A 24,235-nucleotide genomic window follows, 5' to 3' on the forward strand; every position below is an offset into this window, starting at 1 on the left:
TAATCAATGTACTATTAAAATGTATAATCGATGAATTTTTGGCTCGTCTTAAAATATTAGAAATCGATACTTTTTTACCGCTGACCCTATGCGACGCATCCTTATTTTATGTATATCAAGTTAAAAAATTTGTACGCTGGTGTCTGTTTGGTACCAAATGGTTCTGTAATCAATGTACTATTAAAATGTATAATCGATGAATTTTTGGCTCGTCTTAAAATATTAGAAATCGATCCTTTTTTCCCGCTGACCCTATGCGACGCATCCTTAATTTATGTATAGCAAATGAAAAAGTTTGTACGCTGTTGTCTGCTTGGTACCAAAAGATTCTGTAATCAATGTACTATTAAAATGTATAATGGATGAATTTTTGGCTCGTCTTTAAATATTAGAAATCGATACTTTTTTACCGCTGACCCCATGCGACGCAACCTTATTTTATGTATATCAAGTTAAAAAATTTGTACGCTGGTGTCTGTTTGGTACCAAATGGTTCTGTAATCAATGTACTATTAAAATGTATAATCGATGAATTTTTGGCTCGTCTTAAAATATTAGAAATCCATACTTTTTTACCGCTGACCCTATGCGACGCAACCTTATTTTATGTATATCAAGTTAAAAAATTTGTACGCTGGTGTCTGCATGGTATCAAAAGATTCTGTAATCAATGTACTATTAAAATGTATAATCGATGAATTTTTGGCTCGTCTTTCAATATTTGAAATCGATACTTTTTTACCGCTGACCTCATTCGAAGCAACTTTATTTTATGTATATCAAGTTAAGAAATTTGTACGCTGGTGTCTGCATGGTATCAACAGATTCTGTAATCAATGTACTATTAAAATGTATAATCGATGAATTTTTGGCTCGTCTTAAAATATTAGAAATCGATACTTTTTTACCGCTGACCTTATGCGACGCAACCTTATTTTATGTATATCAAGTTAAATAATTTGTACGCTGGTGTCTGTTTGGTACCAAATGATTGTGTAATCAATGTACTATTAAAATGTATAATCGATGAATTTTTGGCTCGTCTTAAAATATTAGAAATCGATACTTTTTTACCGCTGACCCCATTCGACGCAACTTTATTTTATGTATATCAAGTTAAAAAATTTGTACGCTGGTGTCTGCATGGTATCAAAAGATTCTGTAATCAATGTACTATTAAAATGTATAATCGATGAATTTTTTTCTCGTCTTAAAATATTAGAAATCGATACTTTTTTACCGCTGACCCCATTCGACGCAACTTTATTTTATGTATATCAAGTTAAAAAATTTGTACGCTGGTGTCTGCATGGTATCAAAAGATTCTGTAATCAATGTACTATTAAAATGTATAATCGATGAATTTTTGGCTCGTCTTAAAATATTAGAAATCGATACTTTTTTACCGCTGACCCTATGCGACGCAACCTTATTTTATGTATATCAAGTTAAAAAATTTGTACGCTGGTGTCTGTTTGGTACCAAATGGTTCTGTAATCAATGTACTATTAAAATGTATAATCGATGAATTTTTGGCTCGTCTTAAAATATTAGAAATCGATACTTTTTTACCGCTGACCCTATGCGACGCATCCTTAATTTATGTATAGCAAATGAAAAAGTTTGTATGCTGTTGTCTGCTTGGTACCAAAAGATTCTGTAATCAATGTACTATTAAAATGTATAATCGATGAATTTTTGGCTCATCTTAAAATATTAGAAATCGATACTTTTTTACCGCTGACCCTATGCGACGCATCCTTATTTTATGTATATCAAGTTAAAAAATTTGTACGCTGGTGTCTGTTTGGTACCAAATGGTTCTGTAATCAATGTACTATTAAAATGTATAATCGATGAATTTTTGGCTCGTCTTAAAATATTAGAAATCGATACTTTTTTACCGCTGACCCTATGCGACGCAACCTTATTTTATGTATATCAAGTTAAAAAATTTGTACGCTGGTGTCTGTTTGGTACCAAATGGTTCTGTAATCAATGTACTATTAAAATGTATAATCGATGAATTTTTGGCTCGTCTTAAAATATTAGAAATCGATACTTTTTTACCGCTGACCCTATGCGACGCATCCTTAATTTATGTATAGCAAATGAAAAAGTTTGTATGCTGTTGTCTGCTTGGTACCAAAAGATTCTGTAATTAATGTACTATTAAAATGTATAATCGATGAATTTTTGGCTCGTCTTAAAATATTAGAAATCGATACTTTTTTACCGCTGACCCTATGCGACGCATCCTTATTTTATGTATATCAAGTTAAAAAATTTGTACGCTGGTGTCTGTTTGGTACCAAATGGTTCTGTAATCAATGTACTATTAAAATGTATAATCGATGAATTTTTGGCTCGTCTTAAAATATTAGAAATCGATACTTTTTTACCGCTGACCCTATGCGACGCATCCTTAATTTATGTATAGCAAATGAAAAAATTTGTACGCTGGTGTCTGTTTGGTACCAAATGGTTCTGTAATCAATGTACTATTAAAATGTATAATCGATGAATTTTTGGCTCGTCTTAAAATATTAGAAATCGATACTTTTTTACCGCTGACCCTATGCGACGCAACCTTATTTTATGTATATCAAGTTAAAAAATTTGTACGCTGGTGTCTGTTTGGTACCAAATGGTTCTATAATTAATGTACTATTAAAATGTATAATCGATGAATTTTTGGCTCGTCTTAAAATATTAGAAATCGATACTTTTTTACCGCTAACCCTATGCGACGCATCCTTAATTTATGTATAGCAAATGAAAAAGTTTGTATGCTGTTGTCTGCTTGGTACCAAAAGATTCTGTAATCAATGTACTATTAAAATGTATAATCGATGAATTTTTGGCTCGTCTTAAAATATTAGAAATCGATACTTTTTTACCGCTGACCTTATGCGACGCAACCTTATTTTATGTATATCAAGTTAAATAATTTGTACGCTGGTGTCTGTTTGGTACCAAATGATTGTGTAATCAATGTACTATTAAAATGTATAATCGATGAATTTTTGGCTCGTCTTAAAATATTAGAAATCGATACTTTTTTACCGCTGACCCCATTCGACGCAACTTTATTTTATGTATATCAAGTTAAAAAATTTGTACGCTGGTGTCTGCATGGTATCAAAAGATTCTGTAATCAATGTACTATTAAAATGTATAATCGATGAATTTTTTTCTCGTCTTAAAATATTAGAAATCGATACTTTTTTACCGCTGACCCCATTCGACGCAACTTTATTTTATGTATATCAAGTTAAAAAATTTGTACGCTGATGTCTGCATGGTATCAAAAGATTCTGTAATCAATGTACTATTAAAATGTATAATCGATGAATTTTTGGCTCGTCTTAAAATATTAGAAATCGATACTTTTTTACCGCTGACCCTATGCGACGCAACCTTATTTTATGTATATCAAGTTAAGAAATTTGTACGCTGGTGTCTGTTTGGTACCAAATGGTTCTGTAATCAATGTACTATTAAAATGTATAATCGATGAATTTTTGGCTCGTCTTAAAATATTAGAAATCGATACTTTTTTACCGCTGACTCTATGCGACGCATCCTTAATTTATGTATAGCAAATGAAAAAGTTTGTATGCTGTTGTCTGCTTGGTACCAACAGATTCTGTAATCAATGTACTATTAAAATGTATAATCGATGAATTTTTGGCTCGTCTTAAAATATTAGAAATCGATACTTTTTTACCGCTGACCCTATGCGACGCATCCTTATTTTATGTATATCAAGTTAAAAAATTTGTACGCTGGTGTCTGTTTGGTACCAAATGGTTCTGTAATCAATGTACTATTAAAATGTATAATCGATGAATTTTTGGCTCGTCTTAAAATATTAGAAATCGATACTTTTTTACCGCTGACCCTATGCGACGCATCCTTAATTTATGTATAGCAAATGAAAAAGTTTGTACGCTGTTGTCTGCTTGGTACCAAAAGATTCTGTAATCAATGTACTATTAAAATGTATAATGGATGAATTTTTGGCTCGTCTTTAAATATTAGAAATCGATACTTTTTTACCGCTGACCCCATGCGACGCAACCTTATTTTATGTATATCAAGTTAAAAAATTTGTACGCTGGTGTCTGTTTGGTACCAAATGGTTCTGTAATCAATGTACTATTAAAATGTATAATCGATGAATTTTTGGCTCGTCTTAAAATATTAGAAATCCATACTTTTTTACCGCTGACCCTATGCGACGCAACCTTATTTTATGTATATCAAGTTAAAAAATTTGTACGCTGGTGTCTGCATGGTATCAAAAGATTCTGTAATCAATGTACTATTAAAATGTATAATCGATGAATTTTTGGCTCGTCTTTCAATATTTGAAATCGATACTTTTTTACCGCTGACCTCATTCGAAGCAACTTTATTTTATGTATATCAAGTTAAGAAATTTGTACGCTGGTGTCTGCATGGTATCAACAGATTCTGTAATCAATGTACTATTAAAATGTATAATCGATGAATTTTTGGCTCGTCTTAAAATATTAGAAATCGATACTTTTTTACCGCTGACCTTATGCGACGCAACCTTATTTTATGTATATCAAGTTAAATAATTTGTACGCTGGTGTCTGTTTGGTACCAAATGATTGTGTAATCAATGTACTATTAAAATGTATAATCGATGAATTTTTGGCTCGTCTTAAAATATTAGAAATCGATACTTTTTTACCGCTGACCCCATTCGACGCAACTTTATTTTATGTATATCAAGTTAAAAAATTTGTACGCTGGTGTCTGCATGGTATCAAAAGATTCTGTAATCAATGTACTATTAAAATGTATAATCGATGAATTTTTTTCTCGTCTTAAAATATTAGAAATCGATACTTTTTTACCGCTGACCCCATTCGACGCAACTTTATTTTATGTATATCAAGTTAAAAAATTTGTACGCTGGTGTCTGCATGGTATCAAAAGATTCTGTAATCAATGTACTATTAAAATGTATAATCGATGAATTTTTGGCTCGTCTTAAAATATTAGAAATCGATACTTTTTTACCGCTGACCCTATGCGACGCAACCTTATTTTATGTATATCAAGTTAAAAAATTTGTACGCTGGTGTCTGTTTGGTACCAAATGGTTCTGTAATCAATGTACTATTAAAATGTATAATCGATGAATTTTTGGCTCGTCTTAAAATATTAGAAATCGATACTTTTTTACCGCTGACCCTATGCGACGCATCCTTAATTTATGTATAGCAAATGAAAAAGTTTGTATGCTGTTGTCTGCTTGGTACCAAAAGATTCTGTAATCAATGTACTATTAAAATGTATAATCGATGAATTTTTGGCTCATCTTAAAATATTAGAAATCGATACTTTTTTACCGCTGACCCTATGCGACGCATCCTTATTTTATGTATATCAAGTTAAAAAATTTGTACGCTGGTGTCTGTTTGGTACCAAATGGTTCTGTAATCAATGTACTATTAAAATGTATAATCGATGAATTTTTGGCTCGTCTTAAAATATTAGAAATCCATACTTTTTTACCGCTGACCCTATGCGACGCATCCTTATTTTATGTATATCAAGTTAAAAAATTTGTACGCTGGTGTCTGCATGGTATCAAAAGATTCTGTAATCAATGTACTATTAAAATGTATAATCGATGAATTTTTGGCTCGTCTTTCAATATTTGAAATCGATACTTTTTTACCGCTGACCTCATTCGAAGCAACTTTATTTTATGTATAGCAAATGAAAAAGTTTGTATGCTGTTGTCTGCTTGGTACCAAAAGATTCTGTAATCAATGTACTATTAAAATGTATAATCGATGAATTTTTGGCTCATCTTAAAATATTAGAAATCGATACTTTTTTACCGCTGACCCTATGCGACGCATCCTTATTTTATGTATATCAAGTTAAAAAATTTGTACGCTGGTGTCTGTTTGGTACCAAATGGTTCTGTAATCAATGTACTATTAAAATGTATAATCGATGAATTTTTGGCTCGTCTTAAAATATTAGAAATCGATACTTTTTTACCGCTGACCCTATGCGACGCAACCTTATTTTATGTATATCAAGTTAAAAAATTTGTACGCTGGTGTCTGTTTGGTACCAAATGGTTCTGTAATCAATGTACTATTAAAATGTATAATCGATGAATTTTTGGCTCGTCTTAAAATATTAGAAATCGATACTTTTTTACCGCTGACCCTATGCGACGCATCCTTAATTTATGTATAGCAAATGAAAAAGTTTGTATGCTGTTGTCTGCTTGGTACCAAAAGATTCTGTAATTAATGTACTATTAAAATGTATAATCGATGAATTTTTGGCTCGTCTTAAAATATTAGAAATCGATACTTTTTTACCGCTGACCCTATGCGACGCATCCTTATTTTATGTATATCAAGTTAAAAAATTTGTACGCTGGTGTCTGTTTGGTACCAAATGGTTCTGTAATCAATGTACTATTAAAATGTATAATCGATGAATTTTTGGCTCGTCTTAAAATATTAGAAATCGATACTTTTTTACCGCTGACCCTATGCGACGCATCCTTAATTTATGTATAGCAAATGAAAAAATTTGTACGCTGGTGTCTGTTTGGTACCAAATGGTTCTGTAATCAATGTACTATTAAAATGTATAATCGATGAATTTTTGGCTCGTCTTAAAATATTAGAAATCGATACTTTTTTACCGCTGACCCTATGCGACGCAACCTTATTTTATGTATATCAAGTTAAAAAATTTGTACGCTGGTGTCTGTTTGGTACCAAATGGTTCTGTAATCAATGTACTATTAAAATGTATAATCGATGAATTTTTGGCTCGTCTTAAAATATTAGAAATCGATACTTTTTTACCGCTGACCCTATGCGACGCATCCTTAATTTATGTATAGCAAATGAAAAAGTTTGTATGCTGTTGTCTGCTTGGTACCAAAAGATTCTGTAATCAATGTACTATTAAAATGTATAATCGATGAATTTTTGGCTCGTCTTAAAATATTAGAAATCGATACTTTTTTACCGCTGACCTTATGCGACGCAACCTTATTTTATGTATATCAAGTTAAATAATTTGTACGCTGGTGTCTGTTTGGTACCAAATGATTGTGTAATCAATGTACTATTAAAATGTATAATCGATGAATTTTTGGCTCGTCTTAAAATATTAGAAATCGATACTTTTTTACCGCTGACCCCATTCGACGCAACTTTATTTTATGTATATCAAGTTAAAAAATTTGTACGCTGGTGTCTGCATGGTATCAAAAGATTCTGTAATCAATGTACTATTAAAATGTATAATCGATGAATTTTTTTCTCGTCTTAAAATATTAGAAATCGATACTTTTTTACCGCTGACCCCATTCGACGCAACTTTATTTTATGTATATCAAGTTAAAAAATTTGTACGCTGATGTCTGCATGGTATCAAAAGATTCTGTAATCAATGTACTATTAAAATGTATAATCGATGAATTTTTGGCTCGTCTTAAAATATTAGAAATCGATACTTTTTTACCGCTGACCCTATGCGACGCAACCTTATTTTATGTATATCAAGTTAAGAAATTTGTACGCTGGTGTCTGTTTGGTACCAAATGGTTCTGTAATCAATGTACTATTAAAATGTATAATCGATGAATTTTTGGCTCGTCTTAAAATATTAGAAATCGATACTTTTTTACCGCTGACCCTATGCGACGCATCCTTAATTTATGTATAGCAAATGAAAAAGTTTGTATGCTGTTGTCTGCTTGGTACCAAAAGATTCTGTAATCAATGTACTATTAAAATGTATAATCGATGAATTTTTGGCTCGTCTTAAAATATTAGAAATCGATACTTTTTTACCGCTGACCCTATGCGACGCATCCTTATTTTATGTATATCAAGTTAAAAAATTTGTACGCTGGTGTCTGTTTGGTACCAAATGGTTCTGTAATCAATGTACTATTAAAATGTATAATCGATGAATTTTTGGCTCGTCTTAAAATATTAGAAATCCATACTTTTTTACCGCTGACCCTATGCGACGCAACCTTATTTTATGTATATCAAGTTAAAAAATTTGTACGCTGGTGTCTGCATGGTATCAAAAGATTCTGTAATCAATGTACTATTAAAATGTATAATCGATGAATTTTTGGCTCGTCTTTCAATATTTGAAATCGATACTTTTTTACCGCTGACCTCATTCGAAGCAACTTTATTTTATGTATATCAAGTTAAGAAATTTGTACGCTGGTGTCTGCATGGTATCAACAGATTCTGTAATCAATGTACTATTAAAATGTATAATCGATGAATTTTTGGCTCGTCTTAAAATATTAGAAATCGATACTTTTTTACCGCTGACCTTATGCGACGCAACCTTATTTTATATATATCAAGTTAAATAATTTGTACGCTGGTGTCTGTTTGGTACCAAATGATTGTGTAATCAATGTACTATTAAAATGTATAATCGATGAATTTTTGGCTCGTCTTAAAATATTAGAAATCGATACTTTTTTACCGCTGACCCCATTCGACGCAACTTTATTTTATGTATATCAAGTTAAAAAATTTGTACGCTGGTGTCTGCATGGTATCAAAAGATTCTGTAATCAATGTACTATTAAAATGTATAATCGATGAATTTTTGGCTCGTCTTAAAATATTAGAAATCGATATTTTTTTACCGCTGACCCTATGCGACGCAACCTTATTTTATGTATATCAAGTTAAATAATTTGTACGCTGGTGTCTGTTTGGTACCAAATGATTGTGTAATCAATGTACTATTAAAATGTATAATCGATGAATTTTTGGCTCGTCTTAAAATATTAGAAATCGATACTTTTTTACCGCTGACCCCATTCGACGCAACTTTATTTTATGTATATCAAGTTAAAAAATTTGTACGCTGGTGTCTGTTTGGTACCAAATGGTTCTGTAATCAATGTACTATTAAAATGCATAATCGATGAAATTTTGGCTCGTCTTAAAATATTAGAAATCCATACTTTTTTACCGCTGACCCTATGCGACGCAACCTTATTTTATGTATATCAAGTTAAAAAATTTGTACGCTGGTGTCTGTTTGGTACCAAAAGATTCTGTAATCAATGTACTATTAAAATGTATAATCGATGAATTTTTGGCTCGTCTTAAAATATTGGAAATCGTTACTTTTTACCGCTGATCCTATGCGACGCAACCTTATTTTATGTATATCAAGTTAAAAAATTTGTACGCTGGTGTCTGTTTGGTACCAAATGGTTCTGTAATCAATGTACTATTAAAATGTATAATCGATGAATTTTTGGCTCGTCTTAAAATATTAGAATTCCATACTTTTTTACCGCTGACCCTATGCGACGCAACCTTATTTTATGTATATCAAGTTAAAAAATTTGTACGCTGGTGTCTGTTTGGTACCAAATGATTCTGTAATCAATGTACTATTAAAATGTATAATCGATGAATTTTTGGCTCGTCTTAAAATATTAGAAATCGATACTTTTTTACCGCTGACCCTATGCGACGCAACCTTATTTTATGTATATCAAGTTAAATAATTTGTACGCTGGTGTCTGTTTGGTACCAAATGATTGTGTAATCAATGTACTATTATAATGTATAATCGATGAATTTTTGGCTCGTCTTTAAATATTTGAAATCGATACTTTTTTACCGCTGACCCCATTCGACGCAACTTTATTTTATGTATATCAAGTTAAAAAATTTGTACGCTGGTGTCTGCATGGTATCAAAAGATTCTGTAATCAATGTACTATTAAAATATATAATCGATGAATTTTTGGCTCGTCTTAAAATATTAGAAATCGACTTTTTTACCGCTGACCCTATGCGACGCAACCTTATTTTATGTATATCAAGTTAAATAATTTGTACGCTGGTGTCTGTTTGGTACCAAATGATTGTGTAATCAATGTACTATTAAAATGTATAATCGATGAATTTTTGGCTCGTCTTAAAATATTAGAAATCGATACTTTTTTACCGCTGACCCTATGCGACGCATCCTTAATTTATGTATAGCAAATGAAAAAGTTTGTATGCTGTTGTCTGCTTGATACCAAAAGATTCTGTAATCAATGTACTATTAAAATGTATAATGGATGAATTTTTGGCTCGTCTTTAAATATTAGAAATCGATACTTTTTTACCGCTGACCCCATGCGACGCAACCTTATTTTATGTATATCAAGTTAAAAAATTTGTACGCAGGTGTCTGTTTGGTACCAAATGGTTCTGTAATCAATGTACTATTAAAATGTATAATCGATGAATTTTTGGCTCGTCTTAAAATATTAGAAATCGATACTTTTTTACCGCTGACCCCATTCGACGCAACTTTATTTTATGTATATCAAGTTAAAAAATTTGTACGCTGGTGTCTGCATGGTATCAAAAGATTCTGTAATCAATGTACTATTAAAATGTATAATCGATGAATTTTTGGCTCGTCTTAAAATATTAGAAATCGATACTTTTTTACCGCTGACCCCATTCGACGCAACTTTATTTTATGTATATCAAGTTAAAAAATTTGTACGCTGGTGTCTGTTTGGTACCAAATGGTTCTGTAATCAATGTACTATTAAAATGCATAATCGATGAAATTTTGGCTCGTCTTAAAATATTAGAAATCCATACTTTTTTACCGCTGACCCTATGCGACGCAACCTTATTTTATGTATATCAAGTTAAATAATTTGTACGCTGGTGTCTGTTTGGTACCAAATGATTCTGTAATCAATGTACTATTAAAATGTATAATCGATGAATTTTTGGCTCGTCTTAAAATATTAGAAATCGATACTTTTTTACCGCTGACCCTATGCGACGCATCCTTATTTTATGTATATCAAGTTAAAAAATTTGTACGCTGGTGTCTGTTTGGTACCAAATGGTTCTGTAATCAATGTACTATTAAAATGTATAATCGATGAATTTTTGGCTCGTCTTAAAATATTAGAAATCGATACTTTTTTACCGCTGACCCTATGCGACGCATCCTTAATTTATGTATAGCAAATGAAAAAGTTTGTACGCTGTTGTCTGCTTGGTACCAAAAGATTCTGTAATCAATGTACTATTAAAATGTATAATCGATGAATTTTTGGCTCGTCTTAAAATGTTAGAAATCGATACTTTTTTACCGCTGACCCCATGCGACGCAACCTTATTTTATGTATATCAAGTTAAAAAATTTGTACGCTGGTGTCTGTTTGGTACCAAATGGTTCTGTAATCAATGTACTATTAAAATGTATAATCGATGAATTTTTGGCTCGTCTTAAAATATTAGAAATCCATACTTTTTTACCGCTGACCCTATGCGACGCAACCTTATTTTATGTATATCAAGTTAAAAAATTTGTACGCTGGTGTCTGCATGGTATCAAAAGATTCTGTAATCAATGTACTATTAAAATGTATAATCGATGAATTTTTGGCTCGTCTTTCAATATTTGAAATCGATACTTTTTTACCGCTGACCTCATTCGAAGCAACTTTATTTTATGTATATCAAGTTAAGAAATTTGTACGCTGGTGTCTGCATGGTATCAACAGATTCTGTAATCAATGTACTATTAAAATGTATAATCGATGAATTTTTGGCTCGTCTTAAAATATTAGAAATTGATACTTTTTTACCGCTGACCTTATGCGACGCAACCTTATTTTATGTATATCAAGTTAAATAATTTGTACGCTGGTGTCTGTTTGGTACCAAATGATTGTGTAATCAATGTACTATTAAAATGTATAATCGATGAATTTTTGGCTCGTCTTAAAATATTAGAATTCCATACTTTTTTACCGCTGACCCTATGCGACGCAACCTTATTTTATGTATATCAAGTTAAAAAATTTGTACGCTGGTGTCTGTTTGGTACCAAATGATTCTGTAATCAATGTACTATTAAAATGTATAATCGATGAATTTTTGGCTCGTCTTAAAATATTAGAAATCGATACTTTTTTACCGCTGACCCTATGCGACGCAACCTTATTTTATGTATATCAAGTTAAATAATTTGTACGCTGGTGTCTGTTTGGTACCAAATGGTTCTGTAATCAATGTACTATTAAAATGTATAATCGATGAATTTTTGGCTCGTCTTAAAATATTAGAAATCCATACTTTTTTACCGCTGACCCTATGCGACGCAACCTTATTTTATGTATATCAAGTTAAAAAATTTGTACGCTGGTGTCTGCATGGTATCAAAAGATTCTGTAATCAATGTACTATTAAAATGTATAATCGATGAATTTTTGGCTCGTCTTTCAATATTTGAAATCGATACTTTTTTACCGCTGACCTCATTCGAAGCAACTTTATTTTATGTATATCAAGTTAAGAAATTTGTACGCTGGTGTCTGCATGGTATCAAAAGATTCTGTAATCAATGTACTATTAAAATGTATAATCGATGAATTTTTGGCTCGTCTTAAAATATTAGAAATCGATACTTTTTTACCGCTGACCCCATTCGACGCAACTTTATTTTATGTATATCAAGTTAAAAAATTTGTACGCTGGTGTCTGTTTGGTACCAAATGGTTCTGTAATCAATGTACTATTAAAATGCATAATCGATGAAATTTTGGCTCGTCTTAAAATATTAGAAATCCATACTTTTTTACCGCTGACCCTATGCGACGCAACCTTATTTTATGTATATCAAGTTAAATAATTTGTACGCTGGTGTCTGTTTGGTACCAAATGATTCTGTAATCAATGTACTATTAAAATGTATAATCGATGAATTTTTGGCTCGTCTTAAAATATTAGAAATCGATATTTTTTTACCGCTGACCCTATGCGACGCAACCTTATTTTATGTATATCAAGTTAAATAATTTGTACGCTGGTGTCTGTTTGGTACCAAATGATTGTGTAATCAATGTACTATTAAAATGTATAATCGATGAATTTTTGGCTCGTCTTAAAATATTAGAAATCGATACTTTTTTACCGCTGACTCCATTCGACGCAACTTTATTTTATGTATATCAAGTTAAAAAATTTGTACGCTGGTGTCTGCATGCTATCAAAAGATTCTGTAATCAATGTACTATTAAAATGTATAATCGATGAATTTTTGGCTCGTCTAAAAATATTAGAAATCCATACTTTTTTACCGCTGACCCTATGCGACGCATCCTTATTTTATGTATATCAAGTTAAAAAATTTGTACGCTGGTGTCTGCATGGTATCAAAAGATTCTGTAATCAATGTACTATTAAAATGTATAATCGATGAATTTTTGGCTCGTCTTTCAATATTTGAAATCGATACTTTTTTACCGCTGACCTCATTCGAAGCAACTTTATTTTATGTATATCAAGTTAAGAAATTTGTACGCTGGTGTCTGCATGGTATCAACAGATTCTGTAATCAATGTACTATTAAAATGTATAATCGATGAATTTTTGGCTCGTCTTAAAATATTAGAAATCGATACTTTTTTACCGCTGACCTTATGCGACGCAACCTTATTTTATGTATATCAAGTTAAAAAATTTGTACGCTGGTGTCTGTTTGGTACCAAATGGTTCTGTAATCAATGTACTATTAAAATGTATAATCGATGAATTTTTGGCTCGTCTTAAAATATTAGAAATCGATACTTTTTTACCGCTGACCCTATGCGACGCATCCTTAATTTATGTATAGCAAATGAAAAAGTTTGTACGCTGTTGTCTGCTTGGTACCAAAAGATTCTGTAATCAATGTACTATTAAAATGTATAATGGATGAATTTTTGGCTCGTCTTTAAATATTAGAAATCGATACTTTTTTACCGCTGACCCCATGCGACGCAACCTTATTTTATGTATATCAAGTTAAAAAATTTGTACGCTGGTGTCTGTTTGGTACCAAATGGTTCTGTAATCAATGTACTATTAAAATGTATAATCGATGAATTTTTGGCTCGTCTTAAAATATTAGAATTCCATACTTTTTTACCGCTGACCCTATGCGACGCAACCTTATTTTATGTATATCAAGTTAAAAAATTTGTACGCTGGTGTCTGTTTGGTACCAAATGGTTCTGTAATCAATGTACTATTAAAATGTATAATCGATGAATTTTTGGCTCGTCTTAAAATATTAGAAATCGATATTTTTTTACCGCTGACCCTATGCGACGCAACCTTATTTTATGTATATCAAGTTAAATAATTTGTACGCTGGTGTCTGTTTGGTACCAAATGATTGTGTAATCAATGTACTATTAAAATGTATAATCGATGAATTTTTGGCTCGTCTTAAAATATTAGAAATCGATACTTTTTTACCGCTGACTCCATTCGACGCAACTTTATTTTATGTATATCAAGTTAAAAAATTTGTACGCTGGTGTCTGCATGCTATCAAAAGATTCTGTAATCAATGTACTATTAAAATGTATAATCGATGAATTTTTGGCTCGTCTTAAAATATTAGAAATCGATACTTTTTTACCGCTGACCCCATTCGACGCAACTTTATTTTATGTATATCAAGTTAAAAAATTTGTACGCTGGTGTCTGTTTGGTACCAAATGGTTCTGTAATCAATGTACTATTAAAATGCATAATCGATGAAATTTTGGCTCGTCTTAAAATATTAGAAATCCATACTTTTTTACCGCTGACCCTATGCGACGCAACCTTATTTTATGTATATCAAGTTAAAAAATTTGTACGCTGGTGTCTGTTTGGTACCAAAAGATTCTGTAATCAATGTACTATTAAAATGTATAATCGATGAATTTTTGGCTCGTCTTAAAATATTGGAAATCGATACTTTTTACCGCTGATCCTATGCGACGCAACCTTATTTTATGTATATCAAGTTAAAAAATTTGTACGCTGGTGTCTGTTTGGTACCAAATGGTTCTGTAATCAATGTACTATTAAAATGTATAATCGATGAATTTTTGGCTCGTCTTAAAATATTAGAATTCCATACTTTTTTACCGCTGACCCTATGCGACGCAACCTTATTTTATGTATATCAAGTTAAAAAATTTGTACGCTGGTGTCTGTTTGGTACCAAATGATTCTGTAATCAATGTACTATTAAAATGTATAATCGATGAATTTTTGGCTCGTCTTAAAATATTAGAAATCGATACTTTTTTACCGCTGACCCTATGCGACGCAACCTTATTTTATGTATATCAAGTTAAATAATTTGTACGCTGGTGTCTGTTTGGTACCAAATGATTGTGTAATCAATGTACTATTAAAATGTATAATCGATGAATTTTTGGCTCGTCTTTAAATATTTGAAATCGATACTTTTTTACCGCTGACCCCATTCGACGCAACTTTATTTTATGTATATCAAGTTAAAAAATTTGTACGCTGGTGTCTGCATGGTATCAAAAGATTCTGTAATCAATGTACTATTAAAATGTATAATCGATGAATTTTTGGCTCGTCTTAAAATATTAGAAATCGACTTTTTTACCGCTGACCCTATGCGACGCAACCTTATTTTATGTATATCAAGTTAAATAATTTGTACGCTGGTGTCTGTTTGGTACCAAATGATTGTGTAATCAATGTACTATTAAAATGTATAATCGATGAATTTTTGGCTCGTCTTAAAATATTAGAAATCGATACTTTTTTACCGCTGACCCTATGCGACGCATCCTTAATTTATGTATAGCAAATGAAAAAGTTTGTATGCTGTTGTCTGCTTGGTACCAAAAGATTCTGTAATCAATGTACTATTAAAATGTATAATGGATGAATTTTTGGCTCGTCTTTAAATATTAGAAATCGATACTTTTTTACCGCTGACCCCATTCGATGCAACTTTATTTTATGTATATCAAGTTAAAAAATTTGTACGCTGGTGTCTGCATAGTATCAAAAGATTCTGTAATCAATGTACTATTAAAATGTATAATCGATGAATTTTTGGCTCGTCTTAAAATATTGGAAATCGATACTTTTTACCGCTGATCCTATGCGACGCAACCTTATTTTATGTACATCAAGTTAAAAAATGTGTACGCTGGTGTCTGTTTGGTACCAAATGGTTCTGTAATCAATGTACTATTAAAATGTATAATCGATGAATTTTTGGCTCGTCTTAAAATATTAGAAATCGATACTTTTTTACCGCTGACCCTATGCGACGCATCCTTAATTTATGTATAGCAAATGAAAAAGTTTGTACGCTGTTGTCTGCTTGGTACCAAAAGATTCTGTAATCAATGTACTATTAAAATGTATAATGGATGAATTTTTGGCTCGTCTTTAAATATTAGAAATCGATACATTTTTACCGCTGACCCCATGCGACGCAACCTTATTTTATGTATATCAAGTTAAAAAATTTGTACGCTGGTGTCTGTTTGGTACCAAATGGTTCTGTAATCAATGTACTATTAAAATGTATAATCGATGAATTTTTGGCTCGTCTTAAAATATTAGAATTCCATACTTTTTTACCGCTGACCCTATGCGACGCAACCTTATTTTATGTATATCAAGTTAAAAAATTTGTACGCTGGTGTCTGTTTGGTACCAAATGGTTCTGTAATCAATGTACTATTAAAATGTATAATCGATGAATTTTTGGCTCGTCTTAAAATATTAGAAATCGATACTTTTTTACCGCTGACCCTATGCGACGCATCCTTAATTTATGTATAGCAAATGAAAAAGTTTGTATGCTGTTGTCTGCTTGGTACCAAAAGATTCTGTAATCAATGTACTATTAAAATGTATAATGGATGAATTTTTGGCTCGTCTTAAAATATTAGAAATCCATACTTTTTTACCGCTGACCCTATGCGTCGCAACCTTATTTTATGTATATCAAGTTAAATAATTTGTACGCTGGTGTCTGTTTGGTACCAAATGATTCTGTAATCAATGTACTATTAAAATGTATAATCGATGAATTTTTGGCTCGTCTTAAAATATTAGAAATCGATATTTTTTTACCGCTGACCCTATGCGACGCAACCTTATTTTATGTATATCAAGTTAAATAATTTGTACGCTGGTGTCTGTTTGGTACCAAATGATTGTGTAATCAATGTACTATTAAAATGTATAATCGATGAATTTTTGGCTCGTCTTAAAATATTAGAAATCGATACTTTTTTACCGCTGACTCCATTCGACGCAACTTTATTTTATGTATATCAAGTTAAAAAATTTGTACGCTGGTGTCTGCATGCTATCAAAAGATTCTGTAATCAATGTACTATTAAAATGTATAATCGATGAATTTTTGGCTCGTCTTAAAATATTAGAAATCGATACTTTTTTACCGCTGACCCCATTCGACGCAACTTTATTTTATGTATATCAAGTTAAAAAATTTGTACGCTGGTGTCTGTTTGGTACCAAATGGTTCTGTAATCAATGTACTATTAAAATGCATAATCGATGAAATTTTGGCTCGTCTTAAAATATTAGAAATCTTACTTTTTTACCGCTGACCCTATGCGACGCAACCTTATTTTATGTATATCAAGTTAAAAAATTTGTACGCTGGTGTCTGTTTGGTACCAAAAGATTCTGTAATCAATGTACTATTAAAATGTATAATCGATGAATTTTTGGCTCGTTTTAAAATATTGGAAATCGATACTTTTTACCGCTGATCCTATGCGACGCAACCTTATTTTATGTATATCAAGTTAAAAAATTTGTACGCTGGTGTCTCTTTGGTACCAAATGGTTCTGTAATCAATGTACTATTAAAATGTATAATCGATGAATTTTTGGCTCGTCTTAAAATATTAGAATTCCATACTTTTTTACCGCTGACCCTATGCGACGCAACCTTATTTTATGTATATCAAGTTAAAAAATTTGTACGCTGGTGTCTGTTTGGTACCAAATGATTCTGTAATCAATGTACTATTAAAATGTATAATCGATGAATTTTTGGCTCGTCTTAAAATATTAGAAATCGATACTTTTTTACCGCTGACCCTATGCGACGCAACCTTATTTTATGTATATCAAGTTAAATAATTTGTACGCTGGTGTCTGTTTGGTACCAAATGATTGTGTAATCAATGTACTATTAAAATGTATAATCGATGAATTTTTGGCTCGTCTTTAAATATTTGAAATCGATACTTTTTTACCGCTGACCCCATTCGACGCAACCTTATTTTATGTATATCAAGTTAAATAATTTGTACGCTGGTGTCTGTTTGGTACCAAATGATTGTGTAATCAATGTACTATTAAAATGTATAATCGATGAATTTTTGGCTTGTCTTAAAATATTAGAAATCGATACTTTTTTACCGCTGACCCTATGCGACGCATCCTTAATTTATGTATAGCAAATGAAAAAGTTTGTACGCTGTTGTCTGCTTGGTACCAAAAGATTCTGTAATCAATGTACTATTAAAATGTATAATGGATGAATTTTTGGCTCGTCTTTAAATATTAGAAATCGATACTTTTTTACCGCTGACCCCATGCGACGCAACCTTATTTTATGTATATCAAGTTAAAAAATTTGTACGCTGGTGTCTGTTTGGTACCAAATGGTTCTGTAATCAATGTACTATTAAAATGTATAATCGATGAATTTTTGGCTCGTCTTAAAATATTAGAAATCCATACTTTTTTACCGCTGACCCTATGCGACGCAACCTTATTTTATGTATATCAAGTTAAAAAATTTGTACGCTGGTGTCTGCATGGTATCAAAAGATTCTGTAATCAATGTACTATTAAAATGTATAATCGATGAATTTTTGGCTCGTCTTTCAATATTTGAAATCGATACTTTTTTACCGCTGACCTCATTCGAAGCAACTTTATTTTATGTATATCAAGTTAAGAAATTTGTACGCTGGTGTCTGCATGGTATCAACAGATTCTGTAATCAATGTACTATTAAAATGTATAATCGATGAATTTTTGGCTCGTCTTAAAATATTAGAAATCGATACTTTTTTACCGCTGACCTTATGCGACGCAACCTTATTTTATGTATATCAAGTTAAATAATTTGTACGCTGGTGTCTGTTTGGTACCAAATAATTGTGTAATCAATGTACTATTAAAATGTATAATCGATGAATTTTTGGCTCGTCTTAAAATATTAGAAATCGGTACTTTTTTACCGCTGACCCCATTCGACGCAACTTTATTTTATGTATATCAAGTTAAAAAATTTGTACGCTGGTGTCTGCATGGTATCAAAAGATTCTGTAATCAATGTACTATTAAAATGTATAATCGATGAATTTTTTTCTCGTCTTAAAATATTAGAAATCGATACTTTTTTACCGCTGACCCCATTCGACGCAACTTTATTTTATGTATATCAAGTTAAAAAATTTGTACGCTGGTGTCTGCATGGTATCAAAAGATTCTGTAATCAATGTACTATTAAAATGTATAATCGATGAATTTTTGGCTCGTCTTAAAATATTAGAAATCGATACTTTTTTACCGCTGACCCTATGCGACGCAACCTTATTTTATGTATATCAAGTTAAAAAATTTGTACGCTGGTGTCTGTTTGGTACCAAATGGTTCTGTAATCAATGTACTATTAAAATGTATAATCGATGAATTTTTGGCTCGTCTTAAAATATTAGAAATCGATACTTTTTTACCGCTGACCCTATGCGACGCATCCTTAATTTATGTATAGCAAATGAAAAAGTTTGTATGCTGTTGTCTGCTTGGTACCAAAAGATTCTGTAATCAATGTACTATTAAAATGTATAATCGATGAATTTTTGGCTCATCTTAAAATATTAGAAATCGATACTTTTTTACCGCTGACCCTATGCGACGCATCCTTATTTTATGTATATCAAGTTAAAAAATTTGTACGCTGGTGTCTGTTTGGTACCAAATGGTTCTGTAATCAATGTACTATTAAAATGTATAATCGATGAATTTTTGGCTCGTCTTAAAATATTAGAAATCGATACTTTTTACCGCTGATCCTATGCGACGCAACCTTATTTTATGTATATCAAGTTAAAAAATTTGTACGCTGGTGTCTCTTTGGTACCAAATGGTTCTGTAATCAATGTACTATTAAAATGTATAATCGATGAATTTTTGGCTCGTCTTAAAATATTAGAATTCCATACTTTTTTACCGCTGACCCTATGCGACGCAACCTTATTTTATGTATATCAAGTTAAAAAATTTGTACGCTGATGTCTGTTTGGTACCAAATGATTCTGTAATCAATGTACTATTAAAATGTATAATCGATGAATTTTTGGCTCGTCTTAAAATATTAGAAATCGATACTTTTTTACCGCTGACCCTATGCGACGCAACCTTATTTTATGTATATCAAGTTAAATAATTTGTACGCTGGTGTCTGTTTGGTACCAAATGATTGTGTAATCAATGTACTATTAAAATGTATAATCGATGAATTTTTGGCTCGTCTTTAAATATTTGAAATCGATACTTTTTTACCGCTGACCCCATTCGACGCAACTTTATTTTATGTATATCAAGTTAAAAAATTTGTACGCTGGTGTCTGCATGGTATCAAAAGATTCTGTAATCAATGTACTATTAAAATGTATAATCGATGAATTTTTGGCTCGTCTTAAAATATTAGAAATCGACTTTTTTACCGCTGACCCTATGCGACGCAACCTTATTTTATGTATATCAAGTTAAATAATTTGTACGCTGGTGTCTGTTTGGTACCAAATGATTGTGTAATCAATGTACTATTAAAATGTATAATCGATGAATTTTTGGCTTGTCTTAAAATATTAGAAATCGATACTTTTTTACCGCTGACCCTATGCGACGCATCCTTAATTTATGTATAGCAAATGAAAAAGTTTGTACGCTGTTGTCTGCTTGGTACCAAAAGATTCTGTAATCAATGTACTATTAAAATGTATAATGGATGAATTTTTGGCTCGTCTTTAAATATTAGAAATCGATACTTTTTTACCGCTGACCCCATGCGACGCAACCTTATTTTATGTATATCAAGTTAAAAAATTTGTACGCTGGTGTCTGTTTGGTACCAAATGGTTCTGTAATCAATGTACTATTAAAATGTATAATCGATGAATTTTTGGCTCGTCTTAAAATATTAGAAATCCATACTTTTTTACCGCTGACCCTATGCGACGCAACCTTATTTTATGTATATCAAGTTAAAAAATTTGTACGCTGGTGTCTGCATGGTATCAAAAGATTCTGTAATCAATGTACTATTAAAATGTATAATCGATGAATTTTTGGCTCGTCTTTCAATATTTGAAATCGATACTTTTTTACCGCTGACCTCATTCGAAGCAACTTTATTTTATGTATATCAAGTTAAGAAATTTGTACGCTGGTGTCTGCATGGTATCAACAGATTCTGTAATCAATGTACTATTAAAATGTATAATCGATGAATTTTTGGCTCGTCTTAAAATATTAGAAATCGATACTTTTTTACCGCTGACCTTATGCGACGCAACCTTATTTTATGTATATCAAGTTAAATAATTTGTACGCTGGTGTCTGTTTGGTACCAAATGATTGTGTAATCAATGTACTATTAAAATGTATAATCGATGAATTTTTGGCTCGTCTTAAAATATTAGAAATCGATACTTTTTTACCGCTGACCCCATTCGACGCAACTTTATTTTATGTATATCAAGTTAAAAAATTTGTACGCTGGTGTCTGCATGGTATCAAAAGATTCTGTAATCAATGTACTATTAAAATGTATAATCGATGAATTTTTTTCTCGTCTTAAAATATTAGAAATCGATACTTTTTTACCGCTGACCCCATTCGACGCAACTTTATTTTATGTATATCAAGTTAAAAAATTTGTACGCTGGTGTCTGCATGGTATCAAAAGATTCTGTAATCAATGTACTATTAAAATGTATAATCGATGAATTTTTGGCTCGTCTTAAAATATTAGAAATCGATACTTTTTTACCGCTGACCCTATGCGACGCAACCTTATTTTATGTATATCAAGTTAAAAAATTTGTACGCTGGTGTCTGTTTGGTACCAAATGGTTCTGTAATCAATGTACTATTAAAATGTATAATCGATGAATTTTTGGCTCGTCTTAAAATATTAGAAATCGATACTTTTTTACCGCTGACCCTATGCGACGCATCCTTATTTTATGTATATCAAGTTAAAAAATTTGTACGCTGGTGTCTGTTTGGTACCAAATGGTTCTGTAATCAATGTACTATTAAAATGTATAATCGATGAATTTTTGGCTCGTCTTAAAATATTAGAAATCCATACTTTTTTACCGCTGACCCTATGCGACGCATCCTTATTTTATGTATATCAAGTTAAGAAATTTGTACGCTGGTGTCTGCATGGTATCAACAGATTCTGTAATCAATGTACTATTAAAATGTATAATCGATGAATTTTTGGCTCGTCTTAAAATATTAGAAATCGATACTTTTTTACCGCTGACCTTATGCGACGCAACCTTATTTTATGTATATCAAGTTAAATAATTTGTACGCTGGTGTCTGTTTGGTATCAAATGATTGTGTAATCAATGTACTATTAAAATGTATAATCGATGAATTTTTGGCTCGTCTTAAAATATTAGAAATCGATACTTTTTTACCGCTGACCCCATTCGACGCAACTATATTTTATGTATATCAAGTTAAAAAATTTGTACGCTGGTGTCTGCATGGTATCAAAAGATTCTGTAATCAATGTACTATTAAAATGTATAATCGATGAATTTTTGGCTCGTCTTAAAATATTAGAAATCGATACTTTTTTACCGCTGACCCTATGCGACGCAACCTTATTTTATGTATATCAAGTTAAAAAATTTGTACGCTGGTGTCTGTTTGGTACCAAATGGTTCTGTAATCAATGTACTATTAAAATGTATAATCGATGAATTTTTGGCTCGTCTTAAAATATTAGAAATCGATACTTTTTTACCGCTGACCCTATGCGACGCATCCTTAATTTATGTATAGCAAATGAAAAAGTTTGTATGCTGTTGTCTGCTTGGTACCAAAAGATTCTGTAATCAATGTACTATTAAAATGTATAATGGATGAATTTTTGGCTCGTCTTAAAATATTAGAAATCGATACTTTTTTACCGCTGACCCCATTCGATGCAACTTTATTTTATGTATATCAAGTTAAAAAATTTGTACGCTGGTGTCTGCATAGTATCAAAAGATTCTGTAATCAATGTACTATTAAAATGTATAATCGATGAATTTTTGGCTCGTCTTAAAATATTGGAAATCGATACTTTTTACCGCTAATCCTATGCGACGCAACCTTATTTTATGTATATCAAGTTAAAAAATTTGTACGCTGGTGTCTGTTTGGTACCAAATGGTTCTGTAATCAATGTACTATTAAAATGTATAATCGATGAATTTTTGGCTCGTCTTAAAATATTAGAAATCGATACTTTTTTACCGCTGACCCTATGCGACGCATCCTTAATTTATGTATAGCAAATGAAAAAGTTTGTACGCTGTTGTCTGCTTGGTACCAAAAGATTCTGTAATCAATGTACTATTAAAATGTATAATGGATGAATTTTTGGCTCGTCTTTAAATATTAGAAATCGATACTTTTTTACCGCTGACCCCATGCGACGCAACCTTATTTTATGTATATCAAGTTAAAAAATTTGTACGCTGGTGTCTGTTTGGTACCAAATGGTTCTGTAATCAATGTACTATTAAAATGTATAATCGATGAATTTTTGGCTCGTCTTAAAATATTAGAATTCCATACTTTTTTACCGCTGACTCTATGCGACGCAACCTTATTTTATGTATATCAAGTTAAAAAATTTGTACGCTGGTGTCTGTTTGGTACCAAATGGTTCTGTAATCAATGTACTATTAAAATGTATAATCGATGAATTTTTGGCTCGTCTTAAAATATTAGAAATCGATATTTTTTTACCGCTGACCCTATGCGACGCAACCTTATTTTATGTATATCAAGTTAAATAATTTGTACGCTGGTGTCTGTTTGGTACCAAATGATTGTGTAATCAATGTACTATTAAAATGTATAATCGATGAATTTTTGGCTCGTCTTAAAATATTAGAAATCGATACTTTTTTACCGCTGACTCCATTCGACGCAACTTTATTTTATGTATATCAAGTTAAAAAATTTGTACGCTGGTGTCTGCATGCTATCAAAAGATTCTGTAATCAATGTAC

Source organism: Prenolepis imparis, unplaced genomic scaffold (assembly GCF_030444845.1).
Source record: "Prenolepis imparis isolate NDT839.2.m4 unplaced genomic scaffold, iyPreImpa1.0 SCAF_19, whole genome shotgun sequence".
Taxonomy (NCBI): Eukaryota; Metazoa; Arthropoda; class Insecta; order Hymenoptera; family Formicidae; genus Prenolepis; species Prenolepis imparis.